At 44.4% G+C, this 20932-nt stretch overlaps 1 protein-coding gene across 1 annotated transcript in view; it reads right to left on the bottom strand.

Annotated features, from left to right (window-relative positions):
* MCC (MCC regulator of Wnt signaling pathway) overlaps positions 1–20932 on the bottom strand; it is a 225520-nt gene that overhangs the window by 113873 nt on the left and 90715 nt on the right. The gene's annotated exons all lie outside the window — the stretch shown is intronic.

The following is a 20932-nucleotide window of genomic DNA, read 5'->3' as shown; positions in this document are numbered from 1 at the left end:
CTCTGTCCGTGCTCGGCCACCCTGTGATGGGTTGACCCTGGCTAGATGCCAACTGTCCACCAAGCCACTCTGCCACTCCCTCTCCTCAGCAGGACAGGTGGGAGAAAAATATGACAAAAGGCTCGTGCATCAAGATAAGGACAGGGAGAGATCACTCAGCAATTACCGTCATGGGCAAACCAGACTCAACTTGGAGAAATTAATTTATTGCCAATCCAAAGTCAGAGTAGAATAATGAGAAATAAAAACAAATCTAAAAAACACCTTCCTCCCACCTCCCAGGCTCAGCTTCACTCCTGGCTTCTCTACCTCTCCCTCTGCCAAGCAGTGCAGGGGGATGGGGAATGGGGTTCACGTGTTTTCTCTGCTGCTCCTTCGTCCTCGTGCTCTTCCCCTGCTCCAGCGTGGGGTCCCTCCCATGGGAGACAGTCCTTTATGAACTTCTCCAACATGGGTCCTTCCCTTGGGCTGCAGTTCTTCATGAACTGCTTCAGCTTGAGTCCTTTCCACAGGCTGCAGTCCTTCAGGAACAGACTGCTCGAGCATGGGTCCCCCACGAGATCACAAGTCCCGCCAGCAAACCTGCTCCAGCGTGGGCTCCTCTCTCCACAGGGCCACAGGTCCTGCCAGGAGCCTGCTCCAGCACGGGCTTCCCACGGGGTCACAGCCTCCTTCGGGCATCCATCTGCTCTGGCGTGGGGTCCTCCACAGGCTGCAGGTGGATATCTGCTCCATCGTTAACCTCCATGGGCTGCAGGGGACAGACCTGCCTCACCATGGTCTTCACCAGGGGCTGCAGGGGAATCTCTGCTGCGGCGCCTGGAGCACCTCCTCCCCCTCCTTCTTCGCTGACTTCGGTGTCTGCAGAGTTGTTGCTCTCACACATTCTCTCTCCCCTCTCCCAGCTGCTGTTGCACAGCATTTTTTACCCTTCTTAAATATGTTTAAGCGCTGCCACTGTCACTGATGGGCTCAGCCTTGGCCAGTGGCAGGTCCTTCTTGGAGCCAGCTGGCATTGGCTCTATTGGACATGGGGGAAGCTTCTGGCATCTTCTTACAGAAGCCCCCCCTACTACCAAAACCTTGCCACGCAAGGTCCAATACACACCCTTCCAGGGAAAAAGTGTTTCCTGATGTTTAGAAGGAACCTCCTGTGTTTCAGTGTGTGCCAAAGCTGTTAGGAAGAATGCTGAGGTGATGCAGTATGATCTCCAGTGAACCACAGACATGCAATATTGCAAAGCTGTATCTGAGTAATATCGTAGTTTACTAAAAATTAAGGAATTAATATTAAAAACTCAAATGTTAATAACTGGTTCTGGTTAGAGGCTTTTGGCCATCACCATATATTACAGCAGATGCAGCAAATAATTTTTCACCTTTTTTTAATCTTTGTAGCTAAAAACACTGTTCTTTTTGTTCTGTTTTAATGAAAGTGACAGTGAAGCACTTGCAAGTCCAACACATAACCCCTTTTTACACCTCTAGCCATGCTCTATTCCCCAAGAAGGTGGAACCAAACACATTTTATTAAACAAGAAAATGTCTATAGAGTTGTTGTGGTTTAACCCCAGTAGGCAGCTAAGCACCACACAGGCACTTGCTTATGGGACAGGGTAAGAGGAAAGGAAGAGTAAAAGCAAGAAAACTTATGGGTCAAGACAAAAATTGTTTAATGAGTGAAGGAGAAATGGAAGAAAAGAGAAAGAAAACAAAACTAAGTAAGTGATGCAAAGGCCGTTGCTTACCACCTCCCACGAGTAGACTGATGCCCAGCCAGTTCCCGAGCAAAAGATGGCTAACCCCCTCAAATCCCCTCCTCTTCCTTCTTATTGCTGAGCATGACGTTATCTGGCATGGAATATCTCTTTGATAGTTCGGGTCACCTGCCTGGTTGTGTCCCCTCCCAACCTCTTGTGTACCCCTCCAATCTATTCATTGAGGGCGGGCAGAGTGAGAAACAGAAAAATCCTTGACCCTGTGCAAGCACTGTTCAGCAACAGCTAAAATATTAGTGTGTTATCTGCACTGTTTTGGCTAAAGATCTAAAACACAGCACCATACAAGCTGCTATGAAGAAAATTAACTCCATCCCAGCCAGGCCCAGTACAGGAATGAAAAATTAATGCGGACAAATCACATGCTAAGACAAGAAAAAATACCTGTAACTGTAAAATAAAATAAGGAAGAAATATTAAGAAACTCTGTTTTAAAAATGTTTCTGGGAAAAGGATTGAACAAACACAAAAAACAATGTGCTAATCTGAGGGTGAGGCTATTAAATGATAACTAACTCAGGTATGCAAAGACATTAGTGAGCTAAAAATAAAACAAAGATGGATGGCAAGGACAATCCAAGGCTGCAACAAGAAAAGTAATTAGACTATAAAAGAGCTGACTGTTAAGGAAATCCTGACTGTTAAGGAAAAGAAAATCAAGGAATGACTCTTTATTGCCTCATAATACAAAAATAAAGTTGTGACACTGGAAACAATCAGATGCCAGGTTCATATAAACAAAACAGTACCTTCACACAATGTGCCACCAGGCTTTGGGACCACTGCCCTGAAACTCTGTTGATATTTTCAGTTTACATGGATTCAAAGAACTAACATTTCCATTAATGCAAGAAAAATCCTTCAAAAACCATTAAGCAGAATGGCCTACCCCCAAAACAGCTCTAGCTCAGAAAGTCCCCTGCTGAACACAGTTGGCAGGGCACCGCAGTGTACCTCACTGTCTTACTTTTGAACAAGCATCTATTCTCAGCCACCCCCTGAAACCAGACCATGGGGTAGTTGGATTTCTGGTCTGATGTCATATGGGCTTAGCTCTTAAGAAATAATCTTCTCATTTATCATTTAAATTTTACAACTCCCAAAAGCTTGTTTTCCTTATTAAAGATTTGCCATTTCAACATGGAGCTGTTTGGTCCCACTCCCACAAGTTTGTTTCCAGACCCTCACAGCGTGTGCAGCCAACTGATTCAGCCCAAATAGGACGCTGTGCCTTGCAGGCAGAAGAGCATAAGCCTCCAGAAGCAGAGCAGCCACGAGCGAAACAGGAACTCTCCTCTCAGGACAGGAAAGCGCCAGCCCTGCTCCTGCGTTCTGCCCAGAGCCTTCCACCTCCTCACCCATGCCAAGTCGTTTGGCTTGTACGCCAGCTTCTTTGGCTGCTGCCTGAGTGGGCAAGAATAATTTCTTTTACCTCACTTCCCCTCAAATTCAGTGCTGCTTGTTTTCAGTAACATCAACAAACTCCAGGGGGATATTGGCTGAAAAGGAAAAGAATCTGGAAGAGCACAAAGAGTAAGAGGAAACGGGGCGTAAAACAGGTGGAGAGAAGTTCTTTAGGAAATTGAAACCGAGGACTGGAAGTGCAAGTCCAACGCAGTACAGCAGAAGAAGCAGATGATGAAATCAGTGATAAATCAGCAAGGAGAGCACTTTAAACATATGCACTGAGGTTTTACCAAGGTATTTTTGGGGTTTATGTAGCTAAACAGCACGTAAGTTCAGCAGTAAACACTAAGGGAATGGGAAAAAAGTGATTTTAAAAGGAGGATTTTCCTTTGGGAGAATGCAATACCGAGCGGTTAACAGAGACTGCAAAACACGGAGGACAAGATTAGGAAATCTGAGGAGTTTAAAATCCTTGAAGCTGGGATCACATCATCATACAGGTTTCATATATAAATCAGCCAAGAATGCAGCGTGTGAAAGAAGAAAGGACAGCTTAGTTTTAAACAACCTGCATTTGAAAGAGTGCAGAAAATATGGGAGCAGAGAGAGGAGACATGAGCAGCAGATGTATGTCCATCCAGCTGCAGTCTCAACTACCACTTCGGTGACGGTATCAGATGAAACCACCCAGTGAACATTACAGGAGAGGGAGGTTTGTGCCTATAGAAGGAAAATGTTCACTGGTATGCTAAGAATGGTACTGTCTTCTTTCCACCGCCAAAGAAACACAGGGTGCAAGGGAGAATCTAATCTAAAGAGGTAAAGGACAAATTCTGCACAGAGCTTTCTCCAGAGCAACTTAGCAGCACAAACACAGGTATGAAGACTAGTGAATAAGAGTGGAATGCCCTTCACTCCCAGTTAATGAACCAGACCCCCAAGACTAGTACTGCTGCTATCAGGAACAATTATGTTGTTCATTTATATCATGCCCTGATGAGATCAGTACTGTTAGAAGTACTCCCGGAAGAAAGGATTGCAGCTGAAATGCGAGACTTGATTAGTACTGTCAGGTAAGCTATGTAACAGCACTGTGAATCCCTACGGTTTACACCCCAGTCACAATTCAGCTCAAAGTGTGTTAAGTGAAAGCCAAATCTCTACTCTATTAAACATACAAGACCTAGACAAGTTATGTCTACCCAAAAAATAAAACAGTCAAATTTTCTTCATGTGTGTGGCAGCGCATCACCAGAAGTTCAAACATCACATGAACACTGTGTCATTAAAAGTTTCCACCCTGAGACAGCAGCAATGATCCACGAACACTAAACCACAGCACTCAAGTGAGAACAGAAGCAGAAGGATCCTTTAACAAATGGCCAGCAGCATGAGACATCAGAAGTGTGAATATCTTTGTTTCCATTTATCTACTTATCCACTTCTCTCTGCACATCTCTTCCCAAAATAAAGCAATGGACAATGTCTCAAAATGACCCAAAGAAGACAATATGCTACCAACTTTTATTCAGAAACATTCAAAATATGGAGAAGGATTGAACCAGGCATTCTGGCAGAACCCTCTGTTGGACGGTTTTCAAGCAGAAACAGAATTAAGTCTGTTTCAAAAGTAGGAAATACTTGTCTGTAACAACAGTCCGTAAAGCTCAAGGGAAGAACAAAGCTAGCACAGAGATTTTTGCTGATGGTCTCATGTGATAACTCAAGATGACAGACATACTTTTTCATGAGCCTTAATATAACTAACAATTTAAAAGCATTTTGTGTATGAAATATTATCATCTGTTGTCACCCAAAACTGAGGGGACAGACAGGTTCTTCTAGGGATCCTTGGCAGAATGATGATGGCACTAAATCGTAACAGGATATTATGATTAGAATAGCACAGAATTTATTATTAGAATGGCACAGGATTTCCAGAAGCAGAATAAGTATAGTACAATCTAAGTAGCGTAATACAGAATTTCTAATACAACTTAACTTACAATTTCTAGTCACCTGGACCCTGTGCAGATCGGGTCAGATCTTAATACACGGTTTGCTGTATCAGTGTAACAATCATAATCTAGACTCGAAAATCATATAAGGGAATACAAGTCGTTCACTCAGTCCGTAGAGGAAGCAGATGATGGTGGAGGTGTCTGTGGCCACCGGAGAGTCCCAGGGTCTCACTGTCCAGCAGCAGCTCCAGTCCAAGTTCCCCATTTAGGACTCGTAACTGCTTGATTTTATGGACAGTGCTCCGGGTGCTGTTACACTTCCCTGTTCTGTGATGGGGCCATCACCACCACCGGGTTGGCCGGGTGCCTGGGACCTTCAAGGCCGGTAAGGAAGGAGTAATTGGCCTGGCGCCCAGGAACCTTGAGGCCAGTAGGGAGGGGAAGAAAATCTGTTTGGTTTGTCTACTTGGTGCACAGGACCTTCAGGGCCTGATAATGAGGGAAAGAGAACGAATATGTGACCCTCTTGGCCATAGCGAATGGCTGCTTGCCTCATAAAATGGCGTTAGTTATGCTAACCCCATTACCAGGGGTCGGGAGCAGGGGGTACCGGTCACACCTGTGCACTGAGATACCAGCAGACAAATGATGATACATTTGAGCACATATCTGGATAGAATTCAAGTGTAACCAAGCTTCATGATCTTTCCCTTACCAAAGCCAAATAAATCACTTTGACGTTTCCCAGAGTATTCAGAAGCACAGTACTCCCTGTAAAAACAGAGAGCAATACCCATCAGAGCAACCTTGCCACAGCAGAGAACAATCCTGACTCCCACAAAGCCATGATGAGACCATAGACTGCCAAGGCACTGGGTGTGCGCCCATGCCCACATGCAGCCTGGATGTGCATACTCTGGACGTGCCCAGTAAATCAAACAAAGCTCAGAAGGGGTGTTCAGTGCATATACCTAGATTTCCTGACCACCTTCCAACATCAGAAATTGGACTGACACAACAATTCACACAGCCTGCTTCTAGCTACCGTTCTTCCTAGGGGCATTTAAACGTGAGCTGGGAGTAAAGCAAGATGAACCATTCTGCTGGGGGACACAGCAGTCCCCGGGAGCCTATGATACCAACCTCTCATCAACATTTGGGATGTCTGCATTTCAGTCATCCAAAAGGAAAGGGTTATTCACATGCAGATCACAAAACTTAATGAGCAATACAAGAACAATTTTCAGTATCAATAAATAAAATACTAAATGATAAAACTTCTATCCATATTCCATCACTGAAACATTTTGTGGACATAGCAGCTATGTGATTTTGGCTAAATTTAGGAGAGAGGGGTTTTTTGCGTTTTTTTTAAACTATTTTTTAAAACCTATTACTAAGGTCATTTTCAGTGACTGAAGCTATGCACACTACCATATGCATGTATAAAGCAACTACATGAAGAGGAACAAATCAGTAAATGTGCAAGCTTTGTGAAATCTAGCCATTGCATTTTGCAACTACCAGGGAAATCATCGGAAGAAAAAACATCACAAGAAGGTATAAAAAGAATAGCAGAAGGATCCTTCTGAATGCTGAACAATCCGCAGTCATTGTGCCAGGTATGTTTAAAACCTTTCAAACTTGTAGCAAACCCTCCTTCAACCAGGCTTACCTTAGCAATTGCTCACACATAAGCAAATCCAAATAATGTCCATTTTGAATACAAAATACCTAACTATTCCAGAAACAAGCTAGCATGCAAATAACCAGTAAACTGGAATATGCGACAGAGTATTACTCCTTAATTTTGTTCAGGTACTTTCAAAGTTTAAAGTGTCAGGACGAGAAGAGTATTATGCAAGTGGAAGTAGAGAAAACATACTGTCACTGACTTTCCACAGTAAGCATTTTGAAAGAAGAAAGACCTTTCCTTGTAGCGAGTATTAACCATCAGATTTCTGCTTAAATATTGCTTGGGGTTTTTTGTTCAAAAAACCAGCTTGTTGTCCCTGCTCCCAATCTCCATTTAAAATAAAACTATGAAAATAGGGTGACTTGGCAGCACATCTGGCAAACTTTTAAAATTACTTGATTTTTCACCTGTGAGAGCATCTATTCTCTTCGCAGTTTAAGGATAAGGTCTATTTGTTAAATTGGCAGAGTTCGGACAGCAATATCTAAAGCAGGCATTTCTTCAGCTTTCAGAGTTTAACACGAGCGAGTAAGCATGCATGCACACACACACATACAACAGGTAACGCACAATCATACACAGCCAGCAATTGTTGTGTTACAGCAGGATCAAGAGCCCAAAATATTTCAGTAATCCTGAATTATTAAAATTCAACCTCAATATTAGCTGAACCCTTTAGCTGAACCAAAAGCTGAAGCTTTTGATCAATTCTCCCTACCGTTTTTTTATGCAAAGATTTTCTACATATGCATGGAACCAAAGAAAGAGTGAAAGTAGAAAACTAAGCTATAAACACAACAGTACCACTGTCATCACACTCCACAGATAAGTAGCTCTGCAACTGTGCAGGTATTTGAAGGGTATAATAAGATAAGTGTTCTGTTTGATGTAGTATTTAATTTCAAGACAAAACGTTTAGTTAAAATAGTCTTTAAGATAAAAAAAGGTCCCAGCTGAAACTGGAGAAGCTAGTAGGTACTAATGATATCACAACAAAAAGTCTAAGGTCAATCAAAAGAGATTTCAGGGCCCTGGGAAGAATGCTAAAAAAGTCAGGAGCACAAGCAGTGTTCGCCTCGATCCTCCCAGTAATAGGGAGAGACTTTGGAAGAAACAGGTGAGCTCAAGGTATCAATACCTGGCTCCAGGACTGGTGCCTCCACCAAAACTTTGGGTTTTTAAACCATGGAAGAGTCTTCGAGGCACAAGGTATGCTGAGGCCTGATGGGATCCATCTGTCCCGATGGGGAAAACGTGTCTTTGGACATAAGCTGGCAGGGCTGATCAAGAGAGCTTTAAACTAGAATCAAAGGGGGAAGGGGATACCAACAGGATTGCCGAAAGTAAGCCAAGGATTGGCATGGCATTGCCTGAGGGTGGCAATGCTAGCAGGAACATTTATGCTGCTCCTGGGAGCACGGATGGCTCAGGAGCATATCTGAAATGCCTGTACACTAATGCACGCAGTATGAGAAACAAACAGGATGAACTGGAAGCGTCAGTTAGTTCCCAGAACTACGATATCATTGGAATTAGTGAGACTTGGTGGAATGAGTCCCACGACTGGAGTGCTGGGATGGAGGGCTACAGGCCGTTCAGGAGGGATAGGCAGGGCAGGCAGGGTGGAGGTGTAGCACTGTATGTAAGGGAGAGGTTTGATTGCACAGCCCTTACAGTTAGCAGTGATGTGGTTGACAGCCTCTGGGTGAGGATTAGGGCGATGGAAAACAAAGGAGGTGTTGTAGCGGATGCCTACTACTGATCGCCCAGCCAGAATGTTAGCACTGAGGAGTTATTCTATATAGGCAATTAGGAGAAATTTCTGGATTGGTAGCCCTTGTCCGTATGGAAGATTTCCCATCAACTGAGAATATCATATTGCTGTGACAGCAGGCTCAACATGAGTCAGCAGTGTGCCCTGGCAGCCCAGAGGGCAAACCCCATCCTGGGGTGCACCAAACACAGCACAGCCAGCCGGTCAAAAGAGGTGATTGTCCCGCTGTATTCAGCGTTGGTGCGGCCTCACCTCGAGCACTGTGTGCAGTTCTGGGCCCCACAATTTAAGGAGGATGTGAAGGTCCTTGAATGTGTCCAGAGCAGGGCAACAAAGCTGGTGGAAGGGCTGGAAGGCATGGCCTGTGAGGAGCGGCTGAGGACTGTGGGTTTGTCTAGTTTGGAGAAAAGGAGGCTGCGGGGTGACCTCATTGCTCTCTACAGCTTCCTGGGGAGGGTAAGTGCAGAGGGAGGTGCTGAGCTCTTCTCCCTGGGATCCAGTGACAGGACGCGTAGGAACGGTTCAAAGCTGCACCAGGGGAGGTTCGGACTGGGCATTAGGAAGCATTTCTTTACCAAGAGGGTGGTCAAACACTGGAACAGGCTTCCTAGAGAGGTGGTCAATGCCCCATGCCTGTCAGTGTTTCAGAGGCATTTGGACAACGCCCCTCGTAATGTGATTTAACTTCTGGTGAGCCCTGAAGAGGTCAGGCAGTTGGACTAGATGATCACTGTAGGTCACTTCCAACTGAAATAGACTATTCTATTCTAAGATGCCAATAGTAGTATTATTTTAGTAGAATCCAAAGACTGCTATACCCCTATGACACAGTAATATTCACTAGGGAGCCCTGTTTGCATTTGTGTACATACTTAATTTTAATAATAGGTTACACACATGGGGTAATCGGTAAGTTTTTCCTGTTAGTGTTTAATAGATGCAGTGCTCTATGTATGCAATTAGCCAGTTTCTAAAATAAGCATATATCCACCTTTCTTTTCTTGGGGAAACTCTTCCTGGAATTTTGAACAGCAAAAGCATTTCATGCTACATTGAGATACTGCAAAGGAATACTAGTCCCTGTTTCCCATTCTTCAGCTGACTTATGTCTTTATCTCTCCGCTATTCTACACCCCTTGTATTTAATCTGTTACAAAAAGGATCATGGCACACTGATGCCAGCTGGTACTCCACTGCACCTTAGCCTTTATTGGTTCTCTAGCACAGCAGCTGACAGTTTCACTAGTACTTCCTCTACCTTAGGTAATAAACTAAAGTAATGCCTAAATTACAATTCTAACAGAATGGGAGGTTCAGAAAAAGCCCTGCTATCCTAGGGACTTTGGTGTTTGTCCTGGTTCCAGCTGGGACAGGGTTAACTTTCTTCCCAGTAGCTTGGGGGGTGTGCTGTGTTTTGGGTTTGGTGTGAAAGGAGCGTTGATGGCCCATTGATGCTTTGGCTGTTGCTGGGTGATGCTTGCACCGGGAGGGGGGAGCACAGCCGGGGTGGTGGACCCAGCTGGCCAATGGGGTGTTCTATACCATGTGACATCATGCTCAGTATAAAAACCAGGTGTGTGGGGGGGCTCGCCCCCCGTTCGTGACACGCGGTCGGCGGTCGGTGAGCGGTTGCGTTGTGCATTGCGTGTTTTGTGTATTCTGTTATTGTTGTTGTTCTCATTGTTATTATTACTGTTCTACTTCGTTTTATTTCAATTATTAAACTGTTTTTATCTCAACCCGGGAGCTTTCCTAATTGTGCCCTCCCGATTCTCTCCCCCATCCCACCGGGGGGGGGTGATCGAGCGGCTGCGTGGAGTTTATTTTTTGCTGGCTGATGTTAAACCACGACAGCGTTACACTCAACCTACCCATAAAATGCAACTTCAAGATGTTATTCCTGCAAAGGAGAATTAACACTCAGAAACCAGTATGGTGAGCTCCACCATGACATCAGCTCCTTTGCGAAGCTGTTTTATCTCCTCTATGCTGCAAATTTAAAAAATAATAACTGGTCTTCAGCTGTTACTATCACAGTGAAAACTGCAAAATATGATGGCAATGTAATTGATACAAAGGCAAGTCTGGAGACTGACAAGTTCAAGTTTTGAGAGATGTGAGCAACTGATCTCTGACAGGAAGTAGCTTAGGTGCTAGTGACAGTAGTGATTTATAGAGTGTGAATCATTAACTCCTGCACTGCTTATTTGATTGGGGGATGATCAGCAGCCTTCCTGGCACATTGCAAATGGCAATTGATCGGGGCAGCAGAAAGCAAGCAGCATCAGATACCAACTTTTATTTTTATTCTCTGTTTGAAAGGGGAAGGAGTCCATTTCTCTTTTTGCAACAGAGCGTGACATTATTTTAAGTTTCACTGAGATGGAGAGAGCATAAAGGGGCCATGGGGAGCCCACACACTCATACTGCTTGATACCTTTCTCTTTTCATAGATGTTTGTTTTAGAAAGACTATTCTGAGGGTCTCATTTAGAAGTGTACCTGTACTTTTTTCTCTCCTTGTGATACTGATTAGCAATACTGTTCTAGTGAGTGCACTCAGGATCATGCCCTCAAATGTATGACCTGCATAGTTTACTTCAGTTCTGGTCTGCAGAATCCTACTCAATTTTAAATAATTTATGAATCAATCTTCTCACAAGAGCCAAAAAGGGAAAAAACCAATGGTAACAGAAACAAGATGTATAAAAACTACAGAAATATTAAGTGACAACAGAAGGATTCTCAGAAAAACATAAAATCTGTTTTTAATCTGAAAGCATATTTTTCCTTCATAAACCATGCTTCCCTTGGAGACGGTTGATGTTCGTTTTATTACCCCAAATATTTTACCCACTATTTTTATAGGCAAATAGACTTCAGTTCACAAAAAACTAGTTAGGCAGCAGCCTCCTAAAATCCCCAATCCAGAAAAGGCATCAGCCTAGCAACTGCTAGCAATTGCAAAGGTCAGGGCAGCCAATCATCTCTTCCTTCCTGGGAGACAATGGCTTGGCTGGGTCTTCTTCCCATGGAAGATCTTAAGCGTTCAACCTGGCTGTGCTCTGGGAGACTGTGGGGAACTGACAATTAAGCAGGTTGACTTCTTCCAGTTGCCTATGTCATTTGTGTGCAGTGGCACAAATATAAAGAACTAAGTGCCACAGAGTTCCAGTATATCTCTATGCCATGAGAAGAAATCTCACTTTGCTCCAGTAGCTAAGAGAAAATAAACAGATTAAGAGCAACAAGGAGTTACAAAATCAAAAGGTTATTTTCTACTCTGTGTAAATTTGTATTAGGTGCATCCATCTGATGTATTCAGGATATGAAAGTGTCCATCAGTACAGTATCTGCTCTTTTAAAATTCAATTCTGAATGCACTTCATTCTAACTTAATTCTAAATTAACTAATTTAACTTCTAACCCAACTTTCAAGAGACTTTTTCTATCCATATATGAGCAAGTTTCTGAAATCTCTTTATTTTCGAGGGAAAAAGGAGTGAAGGGAAAATCACGGGACTTACCAAACAAAATATTGTCCTCTGAAGCAATATACTGAGATTTTCCTTTTTTTTTTCTTTTTTCTTAAAATAATACTGATTAAAACCAGTATATTTTGTACACCCAGAAGAGGAAGACAGCAAAACATGACTTCTTCTCACACAAAGCATCAGAGACCACCTCCACACACTTACCTCCTGTATCTTTCCAGTGGGTCCTAAAGGGGATGGTTTGGGGAGTCAGTGGGTGAATCAGTCTATACTTTTCCACCAAGCAGTTCCACTCATTATGGAGGGATTCTGTTATACAGCAGGTCCAGAGAAAAGCAACAGTTGTGCATAGAGTAAGTTCACTTGATTGTGACAACTCTGCGGCACTGCTGTCAAAAACGAGATTTTCATTATCTGAGAAACACAGAAAATATTGTGGATTGCTATCAGTGTCCTCCAGGTCATGCTAATGTTTGCTTACAACTGGACTTATTTTCTGTAAGAAGCAAAAAAACTGTCTGACCTGCTCATGTTAACGGTTAAACTACGTGGCACAATTAAGACCAGCACTATCTTTCTAATCATAAGAGATTAAAAGTCTTCATGCCTCCCTATTCTAGTCCAAGATTTCTAAATGTTTTTATGTAAGCGCTACAGAATTCAATTAATCCATTAAAATCTTCCCTTAAAATTCCACATTCAGCCACTCTGCATGCTGTATCTGGTTACAATTTGTTAACTACTGGCAAGTGAGAAACGAGAGCTTCATTGACAGGATATGACCTTTTACCTGTTACATTCCTTCTGTGCAGCCAAGTCTGTTACGAAACATCATTTAACCACTTTTGCTACTTCCTTGTTAGTCTGATTTCCAGAAGGAAATCCTGCTCAAATTCAGGCAAATTTTCTTGACAGCTGTGAAACTTTAAACAGTGTAGCACAGTCTATCCTTGCCAACTCGTCCGTAACTCTGAAAGGAATGGCTTGAGACATTATGATTTAGAAGTGGTGTTTAATCAGTAATCAGGAAGATTTTAGTATATGTTCTGTTCTAAATTTGCATTGAGATTATTTAACCTGGTCAGCATATCTTAAAATGTCCAAGCTACATCTGACTACACTACCTGTCAACTCTGTTCGCACTAATGTCTGGTCTCTTCTGTGATGAACAACTCATTAATTGGCACTATGTTTTGCAAAGCCTGTGCAAATTTGAAACTTAAAGAGGTGAACTATTCATTCATTTTAAGTGGCTTAATAAGATAAAGTTGCCTTGATATTTTATTTTCACTGATAGCACCAGGAACCACATATCATTTTCAGTACCTTCCATTCTTCAGAAAACAAAAAACCACTTCCCCTTCTTCTGCCACATAAAGCACACAGAAAAAGCTGTGAAAATTGACAAAATTTAAAAAGGTATCCAGGCATGAAAAGCCATACCCAAGCTTCGGCATTCTGCCATATTCTCTTCCACATCAACAAATACTGTATCCAATTCTTCAATTAGTCTGGCAAACTCCAGGTGACTACCGTAGTTTCAAAATTAGTCCCTAATCTGATATAAAGTTAACATGGCTAGAACTGCAATAGTGATAAAGCATCCAATCACAGCCAGGTAGACTTTCTTTTCAGTGAACTTCAAATTCAGCATTTTTCCTGTAATTTAAAAACCAGGGATTTTAATTGGATTATGTATCCAACCTCTGCCATCAGTTGACTTTTTAAATTGATTTGTTCCTTATGTGTTCATGAATACCTCTGTGATCTACCCAAAAAAACCCAGAAAATAAAAAGTCTTAGGAAAGCTGGCATTATTTACTTAATTAGGCAAAATCTTTACCCAGTTAAACCTGAAATGGTACTTAAATTCAGTTGACCAAACCCAGTTTATTTTGCAAAAGGTATTTCACATAGTGCTTTTTGAAAATAATTTCTGGACACCGCATCTTCCAATCAAAGGTAAAAATAGTGTCTGGAAAATAGATTCGCTACCAGGAACGATCTAGAGTGGTCACTCAAGACCAAGAAAGTTATGGGAGCAATTCTGGTAAAAGCAGTTTTCTCTTACTCTGAAAATTCCCCAAAACAGAAAATTCCCTTCCCATTTGAATAAAACATTCTTTATTACTTATTAACAATAGCCAACTACACAACATTTACAACTTATACAGTGCTTAACACTGGGACATTAACTTGCTCGTTTCTGCAGTCATATTTCTATTAGTGGGCGAACTAAAATAAGAGCTAAGCAAGCCATTTCAAAGTTAATTAAACAAGGCAGCATGCCATAACAACCAAGTAATGCTACACTAAGATGTCAAAATGAGAACTTACAATTAAATCAAAAGTTTTATTGAAACTTAATCAGTAAAGAAAAAGATTCATTACAGGAGGTCACAAAGAAAATCCTACAACACACCTACACAAAACTGATCCCTACACGCACCACTAACTCATTCCCTGCACAAGAGAATTCAAGTCCTGTGAATTTCACAAAAGGTACCACAAAAAGGGGCAAATATGACATGGAGAAATTACAGAAGGAACATAGACCATATGAGAGGAGGAAAGAGGTTTTATGCAAAAAGATCCATATAGTCTAAGATTTTTAAAAACCCTTCCAAAAGAAATAGCAGCAACAGCAGCAGCCTCCTAACCACTTTTCCCCCACTTAATATGTATCAGTAATTTCGATATAACTCAGGCACTCACTGAGGACAATTGCTAACTTTGATCTTCCTGGCACTCCTTATTTTTCAGAATTACTTCAAACTATAATTGAACCATACTTTCAATACTTCACCCATAATAAGGTTTTAATTTATTTCTAAGTACATCTTTGTTTCTTAGAAATCTTTATAAACACCCAGGCTACATGCATAAAAGAAAGCTTCTTCTTAAATGCCCCTTTTTTTTTTTTTAAATCTTAGGTTCCCATTGGCACAAGTGGTTCCTCTTTAGAAGAAGTATTCCCAGAAATATTTCCCATTATCCGTAAAAATTTATCAGGTCTTTGACTCCAGACAAGTGTCCTGAAAATACTTTGCAGTACTTTGTAACTAAGCCATGTATTTCTGACAGTATAGTTTATTATTTAGTAACCACATGGGACATTTCTCTGGAAGCTTTATGTAGTTCATCAAATGTTTTTTCATTCTTTCTACTTTTCTCAATTTCTCATTACATTTTGTGACTTCCTATTTCAGACAGGGAAAGCAGACATTAAATAAAGCAGGAACCCACACTCAATTTCTCCTACAGAGCAGTATACAGAGCATTGATGGTTGAAAATAAAACCAGTAACTGACAGAAGCCAACAGCAAAGTATGTTCAGTGATAACACAGAAGCTATGTGACAATGGATAAGTATCTATGTACCTCGACATAACCACGTGTTTTATCTTAGTAGAGAAAACAGAGGTATATTCACTTCCCTCCAATTTACCATTCATAGCTGCTTGGTGCATTGTAGTACTGTGCCTGAAAATGGCTATATTTTAATGGAGAAGGTATTATACAAAGATTATGGTATCTTTTGTTCCTTCTTTGATTAAACTTCGGTTATCATTATTAATAATCTCTATCAGCCTCCATGTCAATGATATGCTTGAGGGCAGAGCTGCCATTGAGCGGGACATAAACAGCTGAAGGAGTGGGCCAACAGCAACGTCATTAAAAATGCAGTGTCTGGCAGACAAGATGAACTAAACTCTGCAACGGGGCGTGCTGGGAACTGACTGACTGGGCAACAGTTCTGCTGAAAAAGGGTTGGAGGTCCTGGCGGAGAGCCAGCTAAACAGGAGTCAGTAGTGCACAATGGCAGCAATGAAGACTAACAGCATCCTGGATTGAACCAACATGAATGCAGAGAGGAGATTAAACGAGGTGAATACTCCCATTTATTTATCCTGCACTCTCTAGACCACATCTGGAAAGGTGTGTTTGGTTTTGGGCCTCACAGTACATGAAAAATGTTAATGAACAAGTCTAGCCAAGGGCCAACAAGATGGTCAGGGGGCTGAAGCACTTGAGGAGAAGCTGTGAGAACTCGGCTTGTTCACACTGGACATGATGCAGCTTTGGGGAACATCATAGCAGCCTGCCAGTATGTATGAGGATGTTATCGAGAGGAGATGTAGCCATGCTCTCTACTGAGGTGCATGGGGGCAGGACGAGAGAGAATGGAAATAAGTTGAAACGGAGGATGTTCCAGCTGGTTATATGGAATATCCTTTTCCCTGTGAGGACAGCCAAGCAGTAGAAGGGATTGCCCAGGCATACTGTTAGAGGAAATCTCCTTAGATATTTCCGGACCTAACTGAATAAAGCCTTGAGCTGTCTGGTCTAAATTCAGTATTGACTCTGCTGTGAGCCAGAAGTTGGTTTAGAGAGATCCTGAGGTCCCTCCCAGCTTGAAGAATTCTGATACACCACTTCTGCTCCATGAAGGAGAACCTGGCAGAATTTAGTCAGAGACAAGCCACCAGCTATCACAGGCTCAGTATTAAAACATCACTGAAAATCAGCCTGTCTCTATAATCACTCATCTCTTCATTGTTCAAGCAAGTACTCAAAACCCTGAGTGGTGCAGAAGAGTTGAAACAGACAGCTATTTACTTTGTCTTCTGTCTTGTTTGGAAGTATAGGATAAGCAGAAGCCGCTTCCAGCCTCACCTCAGGCTGGATTCATAACAGCCTACAAGCCCTCGTGGAAGCCATGGTTGAGAATATGGCAGTCCCAAATCTGAACATGGCCTGAACACCAGGCCAGGAATCCAATATTCCCAATTATCTATAGCCCAGCTCCCATACAGAGGCACTGTTGAATCCTTTGCTACAGGTGTACGGATTGCAATGGACTGTTACACAGGTCTCAGGGAAACCACGTCAGTAAATCAAGTCCCCAGAAGCTCCTTTTGTGTGTGGCTTCTCTCCATACTACAGATCTGACCCACTGTTGGTGGTGGCCAATGCTCCATCTTCACCTAATTCTAGAAGAGCATTTGTCACTGACTCTGCAGCTGTTCAACAGAGACATTATCTCCTGCAAAACACAAAGTATTTTATCATCGTGAACAGCTGAACTAACCATGAGAAACACTTTTAGATAGTTGTATTTGCATAAATAGATTTTATTAAACATCCTCCAGCATTTATGGATTGCCAGAGTAAGCTTTATTTACTGCTCCCACTGAGTACTATTTGTAAAACAATTAGAAGTTATTTTTGGTAAGATTTTTCTTTATAGAATCATAGAATCATTAATGTTGGAAAAGACCTCTAAGATCATCCAGTCCAACCGTCAACCCAACACCACCATACCCGCTACACCATGTCCCTAAGCGCCTCATCCACACGTCTTTTAAATACTTCCAGGGATGGTGACCCAACCACTTCCCTGGGCAGCCTGTTCCAAGGCCTGACCACTCTTACAGTAAAGAAATTTCTCCTAATGTCCAATCTAAACCTCCCTTGGTGCAACTTGAGGCCATTTCCTCTCGTCCTATCGCTAGTTACTTGGGAGAAGAGACCAACACCCACCTCACCACAACCTCCTTTCAGGTAGTTGTAGAGCGCGATGAGGTCTCCCCTCAGCCCCCTCTTCTCCAGACTAAACAACCCCAGTTCCCTCAGCTGCTCCTCATAAGACTTGTTCTCCAGACCCTTCACCAGCTTTGTTGCCCTCCTCTGGACACGCTCCAGCACCTCCATGTCCTTCTTGTAGTGAGGGGCCCAAAACTGAACACAGTATTCGAGGTACGGCCTCACCAGTGCCGAGTACAGGGGCATGATCACCTCCCTGCTCCTGCTGGCCACGCTATTTCTGATACAGGCCAGGATGCCATTGGCCTTCTTGGCCACCTGGGCACACTGCCGGCTCATGTTCAGCCGGCTGTCAACCAGCACCCCCAGGTCCTTTTCCTCTGGGCGGCTTTCCAGCCACTCTTCCCCAAGCCTGTAGCGTTGCCTGGGGTTGTTGTGGCCGAAGTGCAGGACCCGGCACTTGGCCTTGTTGAACCTCATACAGTTGGCCTCAGCCCATCGATCCAGCCTGTCCAGGTCCCTCTGCAGAGCCTTCCTACCCTCCAGCAGATCAACACTCCCGCCCAGCTTGGTGTCGTCTGCAAACTTACTGAGGGAGCACTTGATCCCCTCATCCAGATCATTGATAAAGACATTGAACAGGACTGGCCCCAAAACTGAGCCCTGGGGAACACCGCTCATGACCGGCCGCCAACCGGATTTAACTCCGTTCACCACAACTCTCTGGGCTCGGCCGTCCAGCCAGTTTTTTACCCAGCGAAGAGTGTACCTGTCTAGGCCGTGAGCCGCCAGCTTCTCTAGGAGAATGCTGTGGAAGACAGTGTCAAAGGCTTTACTGAAGTCCAGGTAGACCACATCCACAGCCTTTCCCTCATCCACTAGCCGGGTCACCTGGTCATAGAAGGAGATCAGGTTGGTCAAGCAGGACCTGCCTTCCATGAACCCATGCTGGCTGGGCCTGATCCCCTGGTTGTCCTGCACATGGCTTGTGAACGCCCTCAAAACGAACCGCTCCATAATCTTCCCCAGCACCGAGGTCAGGCTGACCGGTCTGTAGTTCCCCGTATCCTCCTTCCGGCCCTTCTTGTAGATGGGCGTCACATTGGCAAGCCTCCAGTCGTCCAGGACCTCCCTTGTTAACCAGGACTGCTGGTAAATGGTGGAGAGCGGCTCAGCAAGCTCCTCCGCCAGCTCCCTCAGTACCCTTGGGTGGATTCCATCCGGCCCCATAGACTTGTGAGCGCCCAGGTGGCGTAGCAGGTCATTAACTGCTTCCTCTTGGATTATGGGGGTTTATCCTGCTCGCCGTCCCTGTCTTCCCGCTCAGGGGGCTGAGTACCCTGAGCATAACTGCTCTGACTATTGAAGACTGAGGCAAAGACGACGTTGAGTACCTCAGCCTTATCCTCGTCCTTGGTGGCAACGTTCCCCCCCGCATCCAATAGAAGATGGAGATTCTCCTTGGCTCTCCTTTTGTCATTAACATACTTATAAAAGCATTTTTTGTTGTCTCTCACGACAGTGGCCAGGTTGAGTTCTAGCTGGGCTTTTGCCTTTCTAGTTTCCTCTCTGCATGACCTAACGAGATCCCTGTACTCTTCTTGAGTTGCCTGCCCCTTCTTCCAAAGGTGATAAACTCTCCTTTTTTCCCTGAGTCCCAGCCAGAGCTCCCCGTTCAGCCAGGCCGGTCGTCTTCCCCGCCCGTTCTTCTTGCGGCACATGGGGACAGCCTGCTCCTGTGCCTTTAAGACTTCCTTCTTGAAGAACGTCCAGCCTTCCTGGACTCCTTTGCCCTTCAGGACTGTCTCCCAAGGGACCCTCTCGACCAGTGTCCTGAGCAGGCCAAAGTCTGCCCTCCGGAAGTCCATGGGAGCGGTTTTGCTGGCGCCCCTCCTTACTTCACTAAGTATTGAGTATTCTACCATTTCATGGTCACTAAGCCCAAGCCGGCCTCCGACCACCACATGTCCCACCAGTCCTTCTCTGTTTGTGAGCAGCAGGTCAAGCGAGGCATCTCCCCTGGTGGGCTCGCTTACCAGCTGCGTCAGGAAGTTATCCTCCACACACTCCAGGAACCTCCTCGACTGTTTCCTCTCTGCCGTGTTGTATTTCCAGCAGACGTCCGGGAAGTTGAAGTCCCCCACGAGAACAAGGGCTAGCGACTGGGAGACTCCTGCCAGCCTCTGGTAGAATATTTCGTCTGCCTCCTCGTCCTGGCTAGGTGGTCTATAACAGATTCCCAGCAGGATATCTGCCTTGTTGGCCTTCCCCCTCATCCTTACCCACAAGCACTCGACCTCGTCATCACTACCATTGAGCTCTAGACAGTTGAAGCACTCCCTAACATACAGGGCTACCCCACCGCCTCTCCTTCCTCGCCTGTCCCTTCTGAAGAGCTTATAGCCATCCATTGCAGCACTCCAATCGTGCGACTCATCCCACCATGTTTCCGTGATGGCGACTAAGTCATAGCTACCCCGCCGCGCAATGGCTTCCAGCTCCTCCTGTTTGCCGCCCATGCTGCGTGCATTGGTGTAGGTGCACTTGAGCTGGGCTGCCGATTTCTGCCCCGACATTGGCGTGCGGTCCCTAGGCTCTTCTCTAGAGAGCCTGGTTTTATCCCCTTCCTCCTTCGAATCTAGTTTAAAGCCCTCTCGATGAGCCCCGCCAACTCATACGCGAGAATCCTTTTCCCCCTGCAAGACAGCTGAACTCCGTCCGTCACCAGCAGGCCCGGTGCCATGTAAACCTCCCCGTGGTCAAAGCAGCCAAAATTCTGCCGATGGCACCAGCCCCTAAGCCACGTGTTGCTCCGATGAGTTTTCCTGTTCCCTTCAGTATTCCTCCCTGCCACTGAAGGGATCGAGGAAAACACTACCTGTGCTCCCGATCCTCCCACCAGTCGCCCCAGTGCCCTGAAGTCCCTTTGGATCACTTTGGGACTTCTCTCTGCAACCTCCTCACTGCCAGCCTGTATAACCAGTAGCGGGTAGTGATCGTAGTCCCTATGAGACTAGGGAGCTTCCTAGTGATGTCCTTCACCCGGGCCCCAGGGAGGCAGCGGACTTCCCTGTGGGTGAGTCTGGCCGGCAAATTGGGCCCCTTTCCGCCTCAGAAGGGAATCATCTATGACAATTACCCTCCTTTTTTTCTTAGCAGAGGCAGTCGTAATGCATGGGGCTGACTGACTCGCCCTGGGCAACCCCCTGGATGGGCCTTCATCTGCGTCCTCGTTTGTCTGGCCCTCAAGATCCAGAGCCCCGTATCTGTTGTGTG

Source organism: Calonectris borealis, chromosome Z (genome assembly GCF_964195595.1).
Source record: "Calonectris borealis chromosome Z, bCalBor7.hap1.2, whole genome shotgun sequence".
In the NCBI taxonomy this organism is placed as follows: domain Eukaryota; kingdom Metazoa; phylum Chordata; class Aves; order Procellariiformes; family Procellariidae; genus Calonectris; species Calonectris borealis.
This window is presented reverse-complemented; position numbering and strand designations above follow the sequence as displayed.